General features: G+C 38.3%; 1 long non-coding RNA gene and 1 pseudogene across 2 annotated transcripts; both read right to left on the bottom strand.

Annotated features, from left to right (window-relative positions):
• Nucleotides 1-7,472: 7,472 nt before the first annotated feature.
• Nucleotides 7,473-18,150, bottom strand: LOC309868805. Its single transcript, XR_014313859.1, has 3 exons — nucleotides 18,101-18,150; nucleotides 7,664-7,721; nucleotides 7,473-7,549 (listed from the first exon to the last, which is right to left on the bottom strand). It is a non-coding gene; the product is annotated as an uncharacterized lncRNA (long non-coding RNA).
• Nucleotides 18,151-22,526: 4,376 nt separating this feature from the next.
• LOC309870358 (RAD51-associated protein 1 pseudogene) lies at nucleotides 22,527-23,794 on the bottom strand (annotated as a pseudogene). The gene is made up of 2 exons: nucleotides 23,242-23,794; nucleotides 22,527-23,045 (listed from the first exon to the last, which is right to left on the bottom strand). The product of its transcript is annotated as an RAD51-associated protein 1 pseudogene (transcript).
• Between the last annotated feature and the right edge of the window lie 494 nt (nucleotides 23,795-24,288).

The following is a 24,288-nucleotide window of genomic DNA, read 5'->3' as shown; positions in this document are numbered from 1 at the left end:
GGTGCCACCGTATCTTTTGACTTCAAACACAGTGCTTGTCAAACACGGTGCTTGCAGCACTGTGTAGCACCTACCTGTGCTAAGATATCAGGCCCTTTTTACCTCCTTCCATAGCCCATCACCTTAGAAAAGGTCATCATTACTTTACACTTATGCTTCTACAAGTATGGTTGCCACAAAGATACTCAAGGCATACTATTTTAACTATCCAAAATAGTTTTTACCTATTGAAAACACCACTAGACCAGGGATGCCTGGGCATTTCTGGGATTTAGCCCCACATGACAGCAGGGAGCCTGCTTCTCTCTTGCCCTCTGCTCCTCCCCCCACTCATGCTCCCTTTCTCTCTCTCTCTTTCTCAAATAAATAAATAAAATCTTCTAAAAAATAAACAAAACACCACTAAACCAATAATGCCACTAATACCATTATATTATTGTAATTTTTATTATAATCCCAATGCTCCTTGTAAATTTACTTAACAATCCAAATAAAATAGTTTCAGGGCCCCCCGATGGCTCAGTTGAGCTCTGTGCTCAGACTGGAGTCTGCTTCAGATTCTCCCTCTCCCTCCCACTCACTCACTCTCTCTCTCAAATACATAAATAAACTAAATATTTTAAAAAATATACATATATATATGCATATCATACATATAGATAGATAGATAGATAGACAGACAGACAGACAGACTTTCAAGTCCCAGGCATTATCTTTTCAAGTTCCAAGTTGTAAAAAACTAAAAATCCAAACTCTTTCTAGATCTCATTAGGAGTTTTGCACATCCATACACACCACAGAATCATATATCTGGCCCTAAGCTGGCCTGGAGTAATTCTTTGGTTATTTAGATAATTTAATTTCAAAACACAAGCTAATTCCTTATCATGTCTAAGCCTCCATTTTCTGCAATACTACCACACAGCTTTCATTAGGTTAAGTTTGTAAATTAATAGAACTGTATTATGCTGGATTATTATATTTAGCACATAAATATTTTATCAATTACAGGTAAAAAGTATAAGGAAATAGTTTTTATGGGCAAATGCAGAGATGAGAGAGTAAAGTCTAAGTATCCCTTTTACATTTTAACATCATTCCATGCTTTTATTTTAAAATAATAGTAAAACAGTACCTCAGAATCCCAAGATGGTTCTTCAGTTTGTTCTGTGAATGCTAATGCTGACAGCATAACTATAAAATACAGTCACAGATACATTAATGAGAACATGTATTATGAATTTTAAATGTGTATACAAGCCTATCCCCCTTCATGATTACTTCAATAAAATAAAAGTAAAAGCAGTAAAGATTTTCAGAGGGTTGAAGTATTTTCAGGAAGAAAAAGCTGGTAGCAGTCGGGATACTTAAAAAAACAGACAGCAAAAAGAAAAAGAAAAATATCTTAAAGAAATGGGTAACATAACTGGATCTACATACTGTGATATTTTTTATCCTAGCATTTAAGCCTAGAAAAAAATTTATGGATGTTCACTAACTCACCATGTCTATCATTTTCATCTGCCCTGTCAGCAGAAGTCAAACAGTCATTAACTGTTTGAGCTTGTGGAACACTTTCAGTGATACCATCATCCTTTGTTCCAATCGCTGGCCTCTCCTCTCCTTCCTATAAAAACAACAAAAACCAAAAACCCAACTTCATAAAACATCACATCAATTCACGTGCTCACCCACTCACTCAGAAAGACAAATGCTTCTGTCAAGTCATAGGCACTATCTTGGGAGAAACTGGAAATATAAATAAAAGAGACTGCCATATATACTTGTAGGGGTAGAGATGAACAAAAACAAGAACAGAAGAGGGGCACCTGGGTGGCTCAGTGGGTTAAGCCGCTGCCTTCGGCTCAGGTCATGATCTCAGGGTCCTGGGATCGGGTCCCACATCGGGCTCTCTGCTCAGCAGGGGGCCTGCTTCCCTTCCTCTCTCTCTGTGATCTCTTCCCTTCCTCTCTCCTACTGTGATCTCTCTCTGTCAAATAAATAAATAAAATCTTAAAAAAAAAAAAAAGAAGAACAGAAGAGTATCATTTACTGGCTCTACAGGTGAAGTGAATAAAGCACAGTGAAGGCACAAAGGGGAAAACAGTTGTATATGGGAAGCTCAAGAAATGCTGTGAAGGTAGGGCTGTATCTTGAGAGAGAGACAACACAAAGACGGTGTGACGGGCATTCTAGAAAGGTAGAATGAGCAAAAGGATGACGTATGGAATAACACAGTAAGTGACAATAGCTACAGAAGGTGGCAAAACTGGAACACGATTTTTGGGTGTGGGATAGAGAGATAGAATTGGAAAATCAGGACTGAAACCAAAAAGGCAAGTATCATGCTGGAATATGAACTTTCTCCTTCAGGTAATGGGTAGCCACTAAAGAAGCAGAGGAGTTACATCACCACAAATATATTCTAGAAAGGTCACTCTGACAGCAATGTAGAGATGAACATAAAGGAACCCAAAGGACACCTGGGTGGCTCAGTGTGTTAAAGCCTCTGCCTTCAGTTCAGGTCATGATCCCGGGGTCCTGAGATCAAACCCCAATCTGCTCAGTGGGGAGCCTGCTTCCTCCTCTCTCTCTGTCTGTCTCTCTGCCTACTTGTGATCTGTCTGTCAAATAAATAAATAAAATAAAATAAAAGAAAGAAAGAAAAAAAGAAAGAAAGAAAGAAAGAAAAAGGAACCCAAGCCAGAAGAGGATTTCAAAGTTATAGGTGAGAGAGGGAATTATAGTAAGATATGAAAAATGGGAAGCAGGTACAAAATAATGAATGCAGAGAGTGACTAAATGTGGTGATTTTATTTAAATATTTTTTAAAGGTTTTATATGTATTTGTCAGAGAGAGAGAGAGCACAAGCAAGAAGAGCGGCAGGCAGAGAGATCAGCAGACTCCTCGCTGAGCAAGGAGCCCAACGAGGGACTCAAGCCCAGAACCCTGGGATCATATCCTGACCTGAAGGCAGATGCTTAACCAACTGAGCCACCCAGATGCCCATTTTTCTAATTAAATTCAATTAATTAACATATAATGTATTATTGATTTCAGAGGTAGAGATGTGATTATTTTTTTTAAAGATTTATTTATATTTAGGAGGAGAGGGTGTGCATGCAGGTGGAGGGACAGAGGGAGAGGAAGAGAGAGAATCCTCAAGTAGACTCCCTACTCAGTATGGGGCCCGACCAGGGGCTTCATACCAGGACCCTGAGATCATGACCTGAGCAACACCAACAGTCAGATGCTTAACCGAGCATGCCACCAAAGTGCCCCTGGATGTAGTAATTTCAAGGAAGTTTGGAGTCCAGGATTTTTCCTACTTCATTGTTTCAGTGGTGCTATCTACTAGGATGGGGAAAACAAATGACAGAGCAGATTACAAAAAGTCAGGAAAGAAGAAAGGGTCAGAAACAATGTCTTCAACCTGGGACATACCAAATTTGAAGCACCCAGGAGACTTTTTTTTTTAAGATTTTATTTATTTATTTGTCAGAGACAGAGAGTACAAGTAGAGGGAGGGGCAGGCAGAGGGAGAAGCAGGCTCCCCACTGAACAAGAAGCCCAATGCAGGACTCAATCCCAGCACCCTGGGATCATGACCTGAACCAAAGATAGATGCTTAACTGACTGAGCCACCCAGACATCCTGAAGCACCCAGAAGACTTACAAAGAAAGTTCTAGACAAATACATTTGGAGTAAGAAAAATGACATTACTCATAATGTTAAAAAGATAAATATTGGGTGCCTGGGTCACTCTGTGGGTTGAGCCTCTGCCTTCAGCTCAGGTCATAATCTCAGGGTCCTGGGATCAAGCTCCACATGGGGCTGTCTGCTCAGCAGGGAGCCTGCTTTCCCCCTCTCTCTCTGCCTGCCTCTCTGCCTCCTGCCTCTCTGTCAAATAAAAGCATAAAAATCTAAAAAAGAAAAGATAAACATATATACTAAATATAGATATATTAAAATATACTAATCTGATATAATTAAATAATGTAAACCTACACAGAACTCTTCAAATTTTCAGAATAAAAATAAAAGTGGGGGTGGGGGGAACCCATGGGATTCAATATTTCAATTACATACTTCAACATTAGTTTCAAGGATACAAAATCTATTTTTACTAACATAGGCAAGTTAATGGGCACCTAGGTGGCTTGGTTGGTTAAACATCTGACCCTTGATTTTGGCTCAGGTGAGATCTCAGGTTTATGAGACTGAGTCCCACATCACGCTCCTGCTCAGCAGGGAGTCTGCTTCTTTCCCTCTCTCTTCCTCTCCCTCTGTCCCTCCACCCCCAACTCTCTCTCTCCCTTGCTCTGAAATAAATAAATCTTTAGAAAAAAATATATAAGCAAGATCCATTTCTGTAATGAATACCATTTTTAAGATTAATAAAGATTTAATTGTAAAACACCAATTCAAGATTTTTATAAGAATACTCATTTTTAAAAATTAATCTTAAAAGATTTAAATTATATAAGAGAAATATGGGATTTTAGAATTCTGAGGCATTTTTAAGTACTACTATGATGTATGAGAAAAATATAAAACTCTATTTTAAAATTCACATGGTTTTCTTATTCCACTGTGAACAGCATATTTCACCAGTAGTTAAGGACCAGAGAAAGAATCTAGTATTAAAAAATAATCATGATCATCCAAGTTGAAGGCTTTAAAGTCTCCAAATACAAGTGTCATTATCAAGCAGAACACAATATTCACATGAGGAAAGAAGAAAAGGACAAAAAAAAATCAAATCACCAGTATTTCTGAGTTTCAGATATGAAAGAATTCACATGTTAAATTTAACAACTATGGGAACTCCTGGCTGGCTCAGTGGGAAGAATGTGTGATTCTCCCCCCCCCCCCCATTTATTTATTTTCAGAAAAACAGTACTCATTATTTTTTCACCACACCCAGTGCTCCATGCAATCCGTGCCCTCTATAATACCCACCACCTGGTACCCCAACCTCTCACACCCCCGCCACTTCAAACCCCTCAGATTGTTTTTCAGAGTCCATAGTCTCTCATGACTCACCTCCCCTTCCAATTTACCCTGACTCCCTTCTCCTCTCTAACTCCCCTTGTCCTCCATGATATTTGTTATGCTCCACAAATAAGTGAAACCATATGATAATTGACTCTCTCTGCTTGACTTATTTCACTCAGCATAATCTCTTCCAGTCCCATCCATGTTGCTACAAAAGGTGGGTATTCATCCTTTCTGATGGAGGCATAATACTCCATAGTGTATATGGACCACATCTTCCTTATCCATTCATCCGTTGAAGGGCATCTTGGTTCTTTCCATAGTTTGGCGACCGTGGCCATTGCTGCTATAAACATTGGGGTACAGATGGCCCTTCTTTTCACGACATCTGTATCTTTGGGGTAAATACCCAGGAGTGCAATTGCAGGGTCATAGGGAAGGTCTATTTTTAATTTCTTGAGGAATCTCCACACTGTTCTCCAAAGAGGCTGCACCAACTTGCATTCCCGCCAACAGTGTAAGAGGGTTCCCCTTTCTCCACATCCTCTCCAACACATGTTGTTTCCTGTCTTGTTAATTTTGGCCATTCTAACTATCTCAATGTGGTTTTAATTTGAATCTCCCTGAGGGCTAATGATGATGAACATTTTTTCATGTGTCTGATAGCCATTTGTATATCTTGATTGGAGAAGTGAACAGACACTTCTCCAATCAAGAATGTGTGATTCTTGATCTCAGGGTTGTGAGTTCAAGCCCCAGTTTGGGTAGAGAGATTACTTAAAATTTTTTAAATCTAAAAAGAACCCCCCCAAAAACTAATAGCTATGAATACTATAGCTTCCTGATAATATAAAATGTATCCACTATTGGAGATAATTGAAAAAGTAAAAGTCATCTTCCAGAAATAATTTTGTATACTCTGTTAGCAACCTTTCCTTCCTTATGATTCTATAATGACAAATAGTTCATATTAGAAAAAAACTATAAATTGTGAGTTCATTCATTCATAAAAAAGTAATTGTGTGTGTATGTATCTATAATATGCAGATACAATGAAAAATCAATCAGAATCAAGAAACAAGATGTTAGGGGCACTTGGGTGGCTTAGTGGGTTAAAGCCTATGCCTTCAGCTCAGGTCATGATCCCAGGGTCCTGGGATCGAGCCCCACATCAGGATCTCTGCTCAGCAGGGAGCCTGCCTTCCCCCTAACCCCCTCTACCTGCCTCTCAGCCTACTTGTGATCTCTGTCTGTCAAATAAATAAATAAACTCTTAAAAAAAAAGAAACAAAATTTTATATTTTTTCTTTAAGAGTGTTGCAGCTTAAAATTTATTTCATTTAATGGATAAATATTAAGAACCTCACTTACATAGTCAGAAATTTCAGTTTTAAGTAATGAAAAGACTACATAAAGTGTTTACTTATCTCCTCTCTTTATTCTCAAAAAGATCTAAAAACTTACCAAGATTATACCACACGGTAAATAAATTAGAAATCACAAGAAAGAGCACCTGGTTGGCTCAGTTGGTTAAGCATCTGCCTTCAACTCAGCATGATCTCAGGGTCCTGGGATTGAATCCTGCTTCAGGCTCCCTGCTCAGTAGGGAGTCAGCTTCTCCTCTACCCCTCTCCCACCTCTTATACTCTCTCTCTCTCTCTTACACATACAGAAAAAATAAAAATAAAATCTTAAAAAAAAAAAAGAAAGATAATGGCCAAAACTCAAAATTCATAATTAATTTGAGTAAGGCCTAAAACAGATTTCACTTTGCATTATCTATAAACACATGTTTTGCTAAATTAAATATACAATATCACACTCTATCAACTTAAAGGTAAGGATAAAATTTTCTTCCACTTCTTCATAAAAATAAGCTGTAAGTCATTCAGAGGAGTCTGAGCATTTTTTAATTACCTGCCTTCATTTTCTTAATTTGCACTTAAAATAATTTCTACCATATTTTATGATGTAGAGTATCTGCTCTCCCATAGCCCCACAACTGCTATTGTGTTTTTATAATAATCTCTCTCACCTCTGCAAGTTTACATTTATATCGCTGTTCTTAAATGAATTCTTTGTCTTCAGCTCCTCCCTCATCTTCACATCCATCTACAGCAGTTCTTTCCAGTTGCTCCGTAATTCTTTCCTTCCATAATGGAATACCTAAGAACTGTTCACTCCCACCAACCTTTATAAATCTCAATCCAACTACCTCTCTACCAGTATGACACTGCTTTCTCTTATGATCTTGAGGACTTCCATTTCTTCCTAAGATTCTTTTCATTATAAGGATCAAGAGGATGATATATGAAAAAAAAAAATAGGGGAAAAGTTTAAAATGAAACAACTTACCTTTGTAAGACCAAGGCCTAACAATGTGAAAGGAGGTTTTAGACTAGAATCAGGTGATGGCAAAGCCAGAGGAGAAGAGTCACAGACATCGACGGATGGTTTGGAAGGAACGCCAACCGTATGTTCACACTTGTTATCAGAATTATCATTCTCAAATAAAGTTTTATCTCCCGGTGATACAAGGCCAAGTTTTGCTTCCATTTAGTAAAAAACAAAATAAAGAGAACATGAAAATACCTGTAATTTCGAATTACTAACACAAGAACAGACAAAAATCAGTGAATAACACAAGTCTTCAAACAGCTTACAGTTCTTGAAATGCTGAGAAACATTCCTTTGCTTCCTTAAGTTTGGTTTTGAGGTATTCTAGAAAAAAAATTAATAGTTTTAAGGATTACAAGTAACACATTTGGTAAAATAATTATAACATTCACCATTATCAAATGAGCACCATTACACAAAGAACATAGATTTTGGAATCATTCAAATCTCAGTTCTGTCATTTACTAGCCTACATTTTCTCATGGGGTGAGGATTATGAGAGATTTAATAGCTAGTCCCAAAATGTTATTTTCCTTACTCCTGATTATTACAAATTCTTCCTCAAAAAAGTTAACAATAAAGCTATCCTACAACCCAGCAATTACACTACTAGGTATTTATCCAAAGGATACAAATGTAGCATCCTGAAGGGGTACCTGCACCCCAATGTCTATTCCAGCAATGTCCACAATAGCCAAACTATGGAAAGAACCTAGATGTCCATTGACAGATGAATGGATAAAGAAGACCCCCACCATACACACACACACACACACACACACACATACACACACAATGAAATATTACTCAGCCATCAAAATGAATGAAATCTTTCCACTTACAATGACATGAATGGAACTAGAGGGTATGATGCTAAGCAAAATTAAGTCAGTCAGAGAAAGACAAATACCATGATTTCACTCATATGTGGAATTTAAGAAACAAAACAGATGAACATATGGGAAGGGAGGGGGGAAAAAAAGATGAAAACAGAGAAGGAGGCAGATCCTACAAGACTCTTTTTTTTTTTTTTTTTTTTTTAGTTAATCCCTGTAAAGGGATTTTTTTTAATTTTTAATTTAATTTTTTATGAACATATATTTTTATCCCCAGTGGTACAGATCTGTGAATCGCCAGGTTTACACACTTCACAGCACTCACCAAAGCACATACCCTCCCCAATGTCCATAACCCCACCCCCCTTGAAGACTCTTAACTATAGAAAAGAACCTGAGGGTTGCTGGAGGGAGGTGGGCTGGGAGTGGGAGGATTACGGGGGAGTGGAATAACTGAGTGATGGACATTAAAGAGGGTACTTGAATTAATGAGCAGTGGGTGTTGTACACAACTGATGAATCACTGAATTCTACTTCTGAAACCAATAATACAGTATATGTAAAATAAATGGAATTGAAATTTCAAAAATGTTTAAATACTTTCTTTACCAAAGTAACCTAAAATAAAAATTTATTCCTAGGTAATTAAAAGTATTATTGAAAAAAAGAACTAACACTAAAAAATGTTAACTTTAATTATTTTTAAAATGTATTTGCATGATTTACATTTGCATGAATATCTCTTACAGGAGGAAATACTAAAATTTAGTTTTTAGTAGTATCTTAGTTAGGTAAGTTGGAATTGCAAACAATTTAAGTTGCTTTTGTTTGCCAAAATGCTAAAGACAGGGACACCTGGGTGCCTCATTCAGTTAAGTATCTGCCTTTGGCTCAGGATTCTAGGATAGAGTCCCACACTGGGCTCCTTGCTCAGCATGGAGTCTGCTTCTCCCTCTGCCTGCTGCTCCCCGCATGTGCAGTCTCTATGAAATAAATATTTTTAAAAAAATCCTAAATACAAGTGATTGTTTAAATTTAGTTCCTTCCAGAAAAGAGAAAAAAAAATCATCATATACCTTGTGGGGCATGATTCATGAACAAAAACCACACACACAAAACAGAAAGTCATAACCAAATATGTTGACAGTGGAGACAGAAAGAGATTGGCTGAAACAATAGACACTAAAGTTTTCTGCAAGGAAAAATTAGGGTAGGAATAAGTCATTAAAAAAAAAAAGCTTTGGGTGGAAAGGAAGGAAAAATATAAGACATGACCAATCATTCAAGCACGAGTGTAAGACAAGGAAAAATGTAAGTTAAAAATCGGTATGATAGCCAAACTATGGAAAGAACCTAGATGTCCATCAACAGATGAATGGATCAAGAAGATGTGGTATATATACACAATGGAATACTATGCAGCCATCAAAAGAAATGAAATCTTGCCATTTGCGACAACATGGATGGAACTAGAGCGTATCATGCTTAGTGAAATAAGTCAAGCAGAGAAAGACAACTATCATATGATGTCCCTGATATGAGGAAGTGGTGATGCAACATGGGGGCTTAAGTGGGTAGGAGAAGAATCAATGAAACAAGATGGGATTGGGAGGGAGACAAACCATAAGTGACTCTCAATCTCACAAAACAAACTGAGGGTGGCTGGGGGGAGGGTGGTTGGGAGAAGGGGGTGGGATTATGGACATTGGGGAGGGTATGTGCTTTGGTGAGTGCTGTGAAGTGTGTAAACCTGGGTGATTCACAGACTTGTACCCCTGGGGATAAAAATATATGTTTATAAAAAATAAAAAAATTTTTAAAAAATGGTATGTAGAAAAAACATACTTTTCAGTATATGTAAGTGTGATTATGGATATACCATAAACAGAAGTCTCTTAAAATATTTCAATTACATATTATAAATATATATTATATACGTATTATAAATACATATGAAACAGCGACTTTTTTTCATAGTATATCCCTAATACTACTGACTTTTCTCACTCTACAATTATTTATTTATAAATACTATAGTAAAGAATTTAATTTTTTGGCTATAAAGTAAATTGCTCAATTAGTGGCCATCTATCACTACCTGAAAGCCATAATTATCTCTCAAGAGAAAAAATAGAAAAAGAAATGTTTCTAATACATCAGCTTTCACTTGAAGAAAGAATTGGTAATAAGAATTCTAAGGAGAAATATATACATTGAAAGGATATATCTAATGGGGCACAAATAGGGTTAAAGAAAAAAAGTTGAGGAATTTTTATCAAAAAATTTTTTTAATTTAGAGGAGTCAAGATGGCGGAGAAGTAGCAGGCTGAGACTACTTCAGCTAGCCGGAGATCAGCTAGATAGCTTATCTAAAGATTGCAAACAACCTGAAAATCCATCGGCAGATCGAAGAGAAGAAGAACAGCAATTCTGGAAACAGAAAAACAACCACTTTCTGAAAGGTAGGACCAGCGGAGAAGTGAATCCAAAGTGACGGGAAGATAGACCGGCGGGGGGGGGGGGGGGGGGGAGGGGGCGGGCGGCTCCCGGCAAGCGGCGGAGCAACCGCGCACAAAATCAGGACTTTTAAAAGTCTGTTCCGCTGAGGGACATCACTCCAGAGGCTAAACCAGGGCGAAGCCCACGCGGGGTCAGTGTGGCCTCAGGTCCCACAGGGTCACAGAAGGATCGGGGGTGTCTGAGTGTCGCAGAGCTTGCGGGTATTGGAACGGGAAAGCCGGCTGCAGAGACAGAGCCGACAGTAAGTCGCAGCTTGGGGTGACCTTGAACCGGTGGCAGGCTCGGTGAGCTCAGAGCGCGGCCAGAGGTCAGGCAGACGGGAGTAACTGGGCGCTGTTCTCTGAGGGCACACTGAGGAGTGCGGCCCTGGGCTCTCGGCTTCTCCAGGCCGGAGACCAGGAGGCCGCCATTTGTATTCCCGTCCTCCAGAACTCTACGGAAAGCGCTCAGGGAACAAAAGCTCCTGAAAGCAAACCCGAGCGGATTACTCACCCCGGCCCCGGGTAAAGGCGGTGTAATTCCGCCTGGGGCAAAGACACTTGAGAATCACTACAACAGGCCCCTCCCCCAGAAGATCAACAAGAAATCCAGCCGAGACCAAGTTCACCTACCAAGGAGTGTGGTTTCAATACCAAGGAGAGCAGCAGAATTCCAGAGAAGAAAGCCAAGCACGGAACTCATGGCTTCTTCCCTGTGATTTTTTTTTTAGTCTTGCAGTTAATTTAATTTTTTTCTTTTTCATTTTTTTTTCCTCACCTTTGGGTAAAATTTTTTTTAACTGTTACCTTTTTCTTTTTTAACGATTTTTTACTAGTTTATCTAATATATATATATTTTCTTTTTTACATTTTTCTTAGGTGTTTTCTTTTTTTTTAATTCTTTTCTTTTTTTTTCTTTTTTCTTTTTTTTTTCTTTCTTCCTTTTTGAACCTCTTTTTATCCCCTTTCTTCCCCCTCACGATTTTGGATCTCTTCTAATTTGGTTAAAGCATATTTTCCTGGAGTTGTTCCCACCCTTTTAGTATTTTACTTGACCCTTCATATACTCTTATCTGGACAAAATGACAAGACGGAAAAATTCAACACAAAAAAAAGAACAAGAGGCAGTACCGAAAACTAGGGACCTAATCAATACAGACATTGGTAATATGTCAGATCTAGAGTTCAGAATGACAATTCTCAAGGTTCTAGCCGGGCTCGAAAAAGGCATGGAAGATATTAGAGAAACCCTCTCGAGAGATATAAAAGCCCTTTCTGGAGAAATAAAAGATCTAAAATCTAACCAAGTTGAAATCAAAAAAGCTATTAATGAGGTGCAATCAAAAATGGAGGCTCTCACTGCGAGGATAAATGAGGCAGAAGAAAGAATTAGTGATATAGAAGACCAAATGACAGAGAATAAAGAAGCTGAGCAAAAGAGGGACAGACAGCTACTGGACCACGAGGGGAGAATTCGAGAGATAAGTGACACCATAAGACAAAACAACATTAGAATAATTGGGATTCCAGAAGAAATAAAAAAAGAGATGGGAGCAGCAGGTATGTTGGAGAGAATTATTGGAGAGAATTTCCCTAATATGGCAAAGGACACAAGCATCAAAATCCAGGAGGTGCAGAGAACCCCCCTCAAAACCAACAAGAATAGGTCCACACCCCATCACCTAAGAGTAAAATTTACAAGTCTTAGTGACAAAGAGAAAATCCTGAAAGCAGCCCAGGAAAAGAAGTCTGTAACATACAATGGTAAAAATATTAGATGGGCAGCTGACTTATCCACAGAGACCTGGCAGGCCAGAAAGAGCTGGCATGATATATTCAGAGCACTAAACTAGAAAAACATGCAGCAAAGAATACTATATCCAGCTAGACTATCATTGAAAATAGAAGGAGAGATTAAAACCTTCCAGGACAAAGAAAGAATTTGCAAACACCAAACCAGCTCCACAGGAAATATTGAAAGGGGTCCTCTAAGCAAAGAGAGAGCCTACAAGTGGTAGATCAGAAAGGAACAGAGACCATATACAGTAACAGTCACCTTACAGGCAATACAATGGCACTAAATACATATCTCTCAATAGTTACCCTCAATGTTAATGGGCTAAATGCCCCTGTCAAAAGACACAGGGTATCAGAATGGATAAATAAACAAAACCCATCTATATGTTGCCTACAAGAAACTCATTTTAAGCCTGAAGACACCTCCATATTTAAAGTGAGGGGGTGGAAAAGAATTTACCATGCTAATGGACATCAGAAGAAAGCAGGAGTGGCAATCCTTATATCAGATCAATTAGATTTTAAGCCAAAGACTATAATAAGAGATGAGGAAGGACACTATATCATACTCAAAGGGTCTGTCCAACAAGAAGATTTAACAATTTTAAATATCTATGCCCCCAACGTGGGAGCAGCCAACTATATAAACCAATTAATAACAAAATCAAGGAAAAACATCAACAATAATACAATAATAGTAGGGGACTTTAACACTCCCCTCACTGAAATGGACAGATCATCCAAGCAAAAGATCAGCAAGGAAATAAAGGCCTTAAATGACACACTGGACCAGATGGACATCACAGATATATTCAGAACATTTCATCCCCAGCAAGAGAATACAAATTCTTCTCTAGTGCACATGGAACATTCTCCAGAATAGATCACATCCTCAGTCCTAAATCAGGACTCAACCAGTATCAAAAGATTGGGATCATTCCCTGCATATTTTCAGACCACAATGCTCTCAAGCTAGAACTCAACCACAAAAGGAAGTTTGGAAAGAACCCAAATACATGGAGACTAAACAGCATCCTTCTAAAGAATGAATGGGTCAACCGGGAAATTAAAGAAGAATTGAAAAAAATCATGGAAACAAATGATAATGAAAATACAACAGTTCAAAATCTGTGGGACACAACAAAGGCAGTCCTGAGAGGAAAATATATAGCGGTACAAGCCTTTCTCAAGAAACAAGAAAGGTCTCAGGTACACAACCTAACCCTACACCTAAAGGAGCTGGAGAAAGAACAAGAAAGAAACCCTAAGCCCAGCAGGAGAAGAGAAATCATAAAGACCAGAGCAGAAATCAATGAAATAGAAACCAAAAAAACAATAGAACAAATCAACGAAACTAGGAGCTGGTTCTTTGAAAGAATTAATAAAATTGATAAACCCCTGGCCCGACTTATCAAAAAGAAAAGAGAAAGGACCCAAATAAATAAAATCATGAATGAAAGAGAAGAGATCACAACTAACACCAAAGAAATACAAACTACTATAAGAACATACTATGAGCAACTCTACGCCAATAAATTTGACAATCTGGAAGAAATGGATGCATTCCTAGAAACATATAAACTACCACAACTGAACCAGGAAGAAATAGAAAGCCTGAACAGACCCATAACCAGTAAGGAGATTGAAACAGTCATTAAAAATCTCCAAACGAACAAAAGCCCAGGGCTAGATGGCTTCCCGGGGGAATTCTACCAAACATTTAAAGAAGAACTAATTCCTATTCTCCTGAAACTATTCCAAAAAATAGAAATGGAAGGAAAACTTCCAAACTCATTTTATGAGGCCAGCATCACCTTGATCCCAAAACCAGACAAGGCTCCCATAAAAAAAGAGAGCTATAGACCAATATCCTTGATGAACACAGATGCAAAAATACTCAACAAAATACTAGCCAATAGGATTCAACAGTACATTAAAAGGATTATTCACCACGACCAAGTGGGATTTATTCCAGGGCTGCAGGGTTGGTTCAACATCCACAAATCAGTCAATGTGATACAACACATCAATACAGAAAGAACAAGAACCATATGATACTCTCAATAGATGCTGAAAAAGCATTTGACAAAGTACAGCATCCCTTCCTGATCAAAACTCTTCAAAGTGTAGGGATAGAGGGCACATACCTCAATATCATCAAAGCCATCTATGAAAAACCCACCGCAAATATCATTCTCAATGGAGAAAAACTGAAAGCTTTTCCGCTAAGGTCAGGAACACGGCAGGGATGTCCATTATCACCACTGCTATTCAACATAGTACTAGAGGTCCTAGCCTCAGCAATCAGACAACAAAAGGAAATTAAAGGCATCCAAATCGGCAAAGAAGTTAAATTATCACTTTTTGCAGATGATATGATACTATATGTGGAAAACCCAAAAGACTCCACTCCAAAACTGCTAGAACTTATACAGGAATTCAGTAAAGTGTCAGGATATAAAATCAATGCACAGAAATCAGTTGCATTTCTCTACACCAACAACAAGACAGAAGAAAGAGAGATTAAGGAGTCAATCCCATTTACAATTGCACCCTAAACCATAAGATACCTAGGAATAATTCTAACCAAAGAGGCACAGAATCTATACTCAGAAAACTATAAAGTACTCATGAAAGAAATCGAGGAAGACACAAAGAAATGGAAAAATGTTCCATGCTCCTGGATTGGAAGAATAAATATTGTGAAAATGTCTATGCTACCTAAAGCAATCTACACATTTAATGCAATTCCTATCAAAGTACCATCCATCTTTTTCAAAGAAATGGAACAAATAATTCTAAAATTATATGGAACCAGAAAAGACCTCGAATAGCCAAAGGGATATTGAAAAAGAAAGCCAACGTTGGTGGCATCACAATTCCGGACTTCAAGCTCTATTACAAAGCTGTCATCATCAAGACAGCATGGTACTGGCACAAAAACAGACCCATAGATCAATGGAACAGAATAGAGAGCCAGAAATAGACCCTCAACTCTACAGTCAACTAATCTTCGACAAAGCAGGAAAGAATGTCCAATGGAAAAAAGACAGCCTCTTCAATAAATGGTGCTGGGAAAATTGGACAGCCACATGCAGAAAAATGAAATTGGACCATTTCCTTACACCACACACAAAAATAGACTCAAAATGGTTGAAGGACCTCAATGTGCGAAAGGAATCCATCAAAATCCTTGAGGAGAACACAGGCAGCAACCTCTTCGACCTCAGCCACAGCAACATCTTCCTAGGAACAACGCCAAAGGCAAGGGAAGCAAGGGAAAAAATGAACTATTGGGATTTCATCAAGATCAAAAGCTTTTGCACAGCAAAGGAAACAGTTAACAAAATCAAAAGACAACTGACAGAATGGGAGAAGATATTTGAAAACGACATATCAGATAAAGGACTAGTGTCCAGAATCTATAAAGAACTTAGCAAACTCAACACCCAAAAAACAAATAATCCAATCAAGAAATGGGCAGAGGACATGAACAGACATTTCTGCAAAGAAGACATCCAGATGGCCAACAGACACATGAAAAAGTGCTCCATATCACTCGGCATCAGGGAAATACAAATCAAAACCACAATGAGATATCACCTCACACCAGTCAGAATGGCTAAAATCAACAAGTCAGGAAATGACAGATGCTGACGAGGATGCGGAGAAAGGGGAACCCTCCTACACTGTTGGTGGGAATGCAAGCTGGTGCAACCACTCTGGAAAACAGCATGGAGATTCCTCAAAATGTTGAAAATAGAACTGCCCTATGACCCAGCAATTGCACTATTGGGTATTTACCCTAAGGATACAAACGTAGTGATCCAAAGGGGCACGTGCACCCGAATGTTTATAGCAGCAATGTCCACAATAGCCAAACTATGGAAAGAACCTAGATGTCCATCAACAGATGAATGGATCAAGAAGATGTGGTATATATACACAATTGAATACTATGCAGCCATCAAAAGAAATGAAATCTTGCCATTTGCGACAACATGGATGGAACTAGAGTGTATCATGCTTAGCGAAATAAGTCAAGCAGAGAAAGACAACTATCATATGATCTCCCTGATATGAGGAAGTGGTGATGCAACATGGGGGCTTAAGTGGGTAGGAGAAGAATCAATGAAACAAGATGGGATTGGGAAGGAGACAAACCATAAGTGACTCTTAATCTCACAAAACAAACTAAGGGTTGCTGGGGGGAGGGTGGTTGGGAGAAGGGGGTGGGATTATGGACATTGGGGAGGGTATGTGCTTTGGTGAGTGCTGTGAAGTGTGTAAACCTGGTGATTCACAGACCTGTACCCCTGGGGATAAAATTATATGTTTATAAAAAATTAAAAAAAAATTTTTTAATTTTGTGTGTGTGTGTTCCAAAATTCATCGTTTATGCACCACACTCAGTGCTCCATGGAAAAGATGCCCTCCTTAATACCCACCACCAGGCTCAACCAACGCCCCCCACCCACCTCCCCTCCAAAACCCTCAGTTTGTTTCTCAGAGTCCACAGCACTCATGGTTTGTCTCCCCCTACTATTTCCCCCAACCCACTTCTCCTCTCCATCTCCCAAAGTCCTCCATGTTATTCCTTGTGCTCCACAAGTAAGTGAAACCATATGATAATTGACTCTCTCTGCTTGACTTATTTCACTCAGCATAATCTTTTCCAGTCCCGTCCATGTTGATACAAAAGTTGGGTATTCATCCTTCCTGATGGAGGCATAATACCCCATTGTATATAAGGGCCATATCTTCTTTATCCATTTATCTGTTTAAGGGCATCTTGGTTCTTTCCACAGTTTGTCAACTGTGGCCATTGCTACTATGAATGTTGGGGTACAGATGGCTCTTCTGTTCACTATACCTGTATCTTTGGGGTAAATACCCAGTAGTGCAATTGCAGGGTCATAGGGTAGCACTGTTTTCCAAAGTGGCTCCACCAACTTGCATTCCCACCAATAGTGTAAGAGGGTTGCCCTTTCTCCACATCCTCTCCAACACTTGTTGTTTACTGTCTTGTTGATTTTGGCCATTCTAACTTGTGTAAGGTGGTATCTCAATGTGTTTTTGATTTGAATCTCTCTGATGGCTAATGATGATGAACACATGGAACTGGCACAAAAACAGACACATATCCAAGAAAAAACAATTTGCAATAAATAACTGGGTCCACTAAAGATTCATTTAGGCATGAGTATTGTAAAAGTCATGTTAGAAGAAAAGAAAGAGAAAGGAAAAGAAAAGAAAGAAAAGTCATGATATGATAATTTAAAACTCACAGTAAGAATCCTTATCCTTGACCAAATGTCCTATTTCCTCCATCATGGGAAAGCTTTTTCCAATATAAAAAATGATACATTTCCAGCCTATTTTTTCCACCTTCATTATTTAATGGAGTTAAAAAAAATTCAACTGGTCATATTTCTATAAAATGGTTTTTTTTGACCAACTTTCCACTTCAAACATAAAATGATGATAGGCAGGCCACTTAAATTTTAAGAGTAAATAATACACAAAACTAAATTCAGAGCAGAAAAATTAATTTCACAAGAGAGTACATTACCTTTGTATTCAAACTTAAGTCTTCATCACCTGATGCAGGCCATGAAGCATCATCATCACCAGGTTTAATGGAAATACTTTAGAGCAAAAATACACAACAAAAACAAGTTCATGAAAAAGAAAAACTGAGTGAAAGGTCAGCTATCTACTTATTGAATGAAGTTTCTTGATGTAATTGAACTTTGACCTCTGTTTTTGTTATTTTTTATTTTAATTCCAGTATCATTAACACACAGTGCTGTATTATTTCATCTATACAATATAATGATTTGGTAATTCCATCACCCAGTGCTCATCACGACAAGTGCATTCCTTAACCCTTAGCTCCTATTTCACCCGTTCCCCCACCCATCTCCCCTCTGGTAACCATCAACTTGTTCTCTATATTTAAGAGTCATTTTCTTGGTTGTCTGTCTCACATTTTTTGTTTTTTTCTTTGCTCATTTCTATTGTTTCTTAAATTCTACATATGAGTGAAATCTTATAGTATTTGTCTTTCTCTGACAACTCTGCTTAGCACAATATTCTCTAGTTCCCTCCATTTCACTGCAAATGGAAAATTTTGATTCTTTTCTATGGCTGAATATTCCATTGTATATATATATGTCACTTCTTCTTTATCCATTCATCTATCAATGGACACTTGGGTTGACTATTGTTAACTAATGCTGTAGTAACCACAGGGGTACATGTATCCCTTCGAATTGGTGTTTTCTTATTTTGGGGAGTAAATACCCAATAGTGTGATTACTGCATTGTAGGGTAGTTCAATTTTTAACTTTTGGAGGAAACTCCATACTGTTTCCACAGTGGCTGCGTTAGTTTGCATTCCCACCAATAATCAAAGAGGATTCCTTTTTCTCCATATACTTGCCGACATTGTTACTTTTTTTTCTTTTAACCGTTCTGACAGGTATGCAGTGGTATCTCATTGTAGTGTTGATTTCCATTTGCCTGATGATGAGTGATGCTGAGTATCTTCTTAGGTGTCTGTAGGTCATCTGTATGTTTTCTTTGTAAAAATGTCTGTTCATGTCTTCTGATAATTTTTTTTACTTTTTTAAAAAATTTTTAATATATTTTTACAATTTATTTATTATTTATTTTCAGCATAACAGTATTCATTATTTTCGCACCACACCCAGTGCTCCATGTAATCCATGCCCTCTCTAATACCCACCACCTGGTACCCCAACCTCCAACCCACCCCCGCCACTTCAGACTCCTCAGATTGTTTTTCAGAGTCCATAGTCTCTCAAGGTTCACCTCCCCTTCAATTTCCCCCAACTCCCTTCTCCTCTCTAACTCCCCATGTCCTCCATGCTATTTGTTATGCTCCACAAATAAGTGAAACCATATGATAATTGATTCTCTCTGCTTGACTTGATTTCGCTCAGCATAATCTCTCTCAGTCCCATCCATGTTGTTATAAAAGTTGGGTATTCATCCTTTCTGATGGAGGCATAATACTCCATAGTGTATATAGACCACATCTTCATTATCCATTCGTCCATTGAAGGGCATTTGGTTCTTTCCACAGTTGGACCATGGCCATTGTTGCTATAAACATTGGGGTACAGATGGCCCTTCTTTTCACTACATCTGTATCTTTGGGGTAAATACCCAGGTTTTATTTATTTTCAGCATAACAGTATTCATTATTTTTGCACCACACCCAGTGCTCAATTCTGATAATTTTTAAATTGGGTTGTGTTTTGGATGCTGAGTTCTATCAATTCTTTATATTTGTATACTAACCCTTTACTGGCTATGTCATTTGCAAATATCTACTCCTATTCCATAGGTTGCCTTTTCATTGCGTGGATTGATTCCTTCACTGTGCAAAAGCTTTTGATTTTGATGTAGTCCCAACTTGCTCCTGAGGCAATAGCAGTAAAAGCAAAAGCAAACAGAAACAGACCCAGAAATACAGAGAATTCTGTATCACCAGAAGGGAAGGGGGTGGGAGGATGGACAAAATGGGTAAAGGGGAATGTGAGGTTCAGGATTCCAGTTATAGTAAGTCACAGGGATACAAGTACAGCATAGGAAATACAGTCAATGGTATTGTAATAGCATCATGCAGTAAGAGATAGTAGCTACGCTTGTGGTAGGCATGGTGTAACATTCAGAGTTCTTAAATCGCCTGAAACACAACATCACATTATGTGTCAAGTATGCTTCAATTTAAATAAACAAACAAATACACACATGTTAAAGAACAAATTTATGTTATTAGTGGGAATACTGTTCCCAGAGAGGTTAAAAACTATAAGGTCCAACTTTTTCCCTACACAGGTCCTGCCTTATTTAGGTCTACATAAACCTTCATAAGCACTGAGATACCCAAGAAGAGAGACTGCTATAAAAATAGAGTTCTGGTAGCTGTGCCTCTATTTCCCTATACACCGCCTAATATTTTCTTTCTGTGAGCTCTTAGATCACTCTTTTTCAGGGCTCAGTGGTACCCTCCAAGCTTTTAAATCTTTAGCCTATGAAAGCAGATTCCCAAAACAAGCATAGCTTCAAATGGCCAAGAGTAGGAGCCATTTCCTGCTCCTGGAGACAAGCTAAACTGAAAGTCATCCATGTAATCATCTCAATGTAGACATGTTACCAACTACCCAAATGAAGCTCTGTTACTGATTTGACAGCCAGTCTTAGCCCACCAAACCCTACATGTACATGGGAAAGACATCAAAGAATTAGAAAAAGAGGTGGAGTGAGGAGACCCCTACCTTGGGCCATATATCTGTGTGGTTCAGAATCTCCATCCCCCCTTAGATACTCAAGAGGATCTTAGCCAAGATTGGGCTGGAAGTAGATGATATCACATTCCTATATGCTGTAAAAAGCCTTCCCCATGGCTCAAATGATTTTAAAACCTCTCAACAGCGGGGAGTGGTAAGTCAGGGTACAAGGTGGTGGGTATTATAGAGGGCACGGATTGCATGGAACACTGGGTGTGGTGCAAAAATAATGAATACTGTTATGCTTAAAATAAATAATAAATAAATAAATAAATAAAAGAGAACCAAAAAAAAAGAAAGAAAACCTGAAGTATGCTAGTTCATTCAATTAAACAAATCATCAAAAAATACTGCTCGTGGTTCTCTTGAACCTTCTATTTTAATATGCTTCTCTAAACAACTCCCAATATCCTGTGTCCTTCATTCCTTCCCATGTGTGTGTGTCCTTCATTTCTGTAATCCATCTTTATCTAACTTATCATATGCCCAAATATTCTGACATCTTTTCTAAAACTCTTATTCCTATCCAGCCCAGTGTTGTTATTCTTGAAAGTTGGCCTCTCCTGCCAATTCCTTCCTTACACACCTTCACTGTGTTCACTAGACCCACTCCCCATCTTTCTATTATTAAAACATTCACCTATTAAGATGAGAAAAAAAGGGGAAACCTGAATGTAAATCTCATTTCTGTCACTTATCATATCCAAATAAGTTACTTTAATCTCTTTTGCATTTCAAATTCTCCATTTAAATAATCACTTGGTGAGGATGTTAAACACAGGCTGTAGTACCAGAGAGTATTTTACTTAGTTCATCTCTAAGATGTCCTAAAAAACCTGAAATTCTATGTGCTTTTGATTTTGTCTACAGAAAAACAGAGAATACTTAGCTGGCAGAAAGGGAAAAAATGGAATAAAAGAAATGCCAAGAAAAGAAAAGAAAGAAAAAAGAAAAAAACAAGAAAAGATTATATAAAAGTCAACAGAGAAAAGGAAAAAAAAAATCTACAAAAAAAGAAAAAGCTTCAAGGTCAAGGGAACTAGCCTAAAGGAAAAACTAGACTGGGAAGTCAGTAAACAGAGAATCATTTAGAAATATCCTCTAAAGAGATGATAAAATTAATTAACGTATCATGGCCTACACCTAAATTACATATACATCACTTCTGGAAAATCATTCATCTCAAGGAAAGCAGACATCTCTATATCTAAGAACTTGCCTGATTAGGTCTTGCTTATATAAAAGCTATGTACTATGGCCATAGGTAATTAGAGCCATCCTAAAATCTCTAACAGTAAAAACAAGAGACTAGTTGCCACTGCACTAATTACCCCTAGTTATCACTAGTTGTCAAATATATTAGGACAAATGCTTGGACTAACCTGGTTTCTTAGGAAAACGCTAAATAAGCAAACACATAACTAAATTACTCTCTGAATTGATCTGACTAGGATCTGTACCTTAACCCCAGTACTGCTGAGGGACAAAAGAATTGATGTGGGAGTCACGCAGGCTGACAGTCAAATCATGGGTCTACTACTCGTTTTTGTTTTTTTTTTTTTTTTTTACATTAAAGGATTCCTTTATGATACCCTCCTTAAACAGAAACACAATTCAAACATAAACACACTTGTAAAACTCTTTTTCTCTTAATCAAAACTTCGCTGACTATCACACTCAGCCACTAGCGACATTTGGATGCAAAGGTTTCACTTGTGCTAATCTGGACAAGCCAAGGCAGAGACTCTGATTTGGAGACTTAACAGACACCCCTGCCAGTGGGCTCCTGCTGTTGTTGCTGCTGCTGCTGCTTCCAGACAGCGCTGGTGGCATCTACTTAGGTTTTCTGCTTCCAGCTTCAGCTGGAAGGTTTGCATATTTGTAGTGGTTTCCGAATGGCCTCTTCATTGATAAAGGAAGGCTGAGATTCTGATTTCAGGGCAGCTGGAGCAGAGTCTCTTGAAGTCACTTCCAAAGTATCACTTTTGGATTTAGGTTTCTTCTCCTTTTTTTCAACTGGGGATTTTACCTTCACTTCTTTCTTTTTAATTTCTTCCACTTTATTTTCTCCCAGAGTGAAGTTCGCATCATCATCTTCTTCTTTCTCCCTAAAATCAGACTCATCCTCAGACTCTCCACCAGCGGTTCAGAGTCGTCAGCACTACCGCCATCACTGCCTTCCGAAAGAATCTTCCTCTGTTGTACCACAGCTTTTATTTTTTTTTTATTTATTTATTTGACAGAGAAAGATCACAAGTAGGCAGAGAGGCAGGCAGAGAGAGAGAGGAGGAAGCAGGCTCCCCGGTGAGCAGAGAGCCCGATGCGGGACTCGATCCCAGGACCCTGAGATCATGACCTGAGCAGAAGGCAGCGGCTTAACCCACTGAGCCACCCAGGCGCCCTGTACCACAGCTTTTGATGCTGTTTTTCTTTTTCCTTGAGCACCGCACACATCATCTTCCTCGGTAAACTTATCCAAATCTAAATCATCACTGGCTACACTGCAATCGGAGAGATGGGGAGCCTTAGTCATTATCCCAATTTCGCTGCTGCCACATTTTTTTGGTGCTTGTAGCTTGAGCCTCTCCCACATCAATGGTGACCGCTGGAAGTTCCTTCACCGATAAAGCTAGCACCACTTCTAAGTCTCGGTAGAGTTCGTCACCTAAAGCCATCCTTTTTTAGGGGTTTTCTCTTGTAGTGGGATATCTTCTTTCTGGAGATTCTTCAGTTTAGGTTTCCTTGTTTCTAGTATTAATAACTCTTTTGGTGTTGTTCTGGGCTTCTTATTCAAAGGTGTGGTTGCGGAAACAAAGTCATCATCGCTGCCAGAATTTTCAAACTGTGAGTAACTGACTAGTTTCTTATGCCTCACGGGGGGCACCATGGCCCCCTCCAAGACCGAAAATTCACAGCGTTCAAGCTCTTGTTAGCAGCAGTGGCGGTTTCTGGGTCTTCTACTCTTTAACTATAGAATCATAGGTCAATTAATCAGTGTTCCTGAACCACAGCTGACTAATTAATAAAAAAAAAATGGGCTGTAACAGCACATCTACTTTGTGATGCTATTGTAATGACTATATAAGTAATAAATGTCAAGCACATAATATAGTGCCTAGCACACAGTAAAACTCTCAACAAATGCTTTTCTCTGCATTCTCTTGTTAACACAGAATTTGTAAAAAAAAAAAAAAAAAAAACCTACCTGATTATAAAGTCTTCTTCAGAAGTATTATTCGCTGCTAAAGAAAAAAGCAAAATACATTTTAAATCAACAACAGAAAAATACAGAATATTCAAAGTCTAAGACTGATGTGTTAAAAAGTATTCTTTGGGACCATACCTGGCAACCACACTGGAGTGAATATTAATTATACTATTGGTAGGCAGTTAACTCGCTAAGAAATCTTACTTTCTCCTCTACATTTACCAAATGGAA

The sequence above is a fragment of the Mustela nivalis genome, assembly GCF_964662115.1.
Source record: "Mustela nivalis genome assembly, chromosome: 7".
Lineage (NCBI taxonomy): Eukaryota > Metazoa > Chordata > Mammalia > Carnivora > Mustelidae > Mustela > Mustela nivalis.
This window is presented reverse-complemented; position numbering and strand designations above follow the sequence as displayed.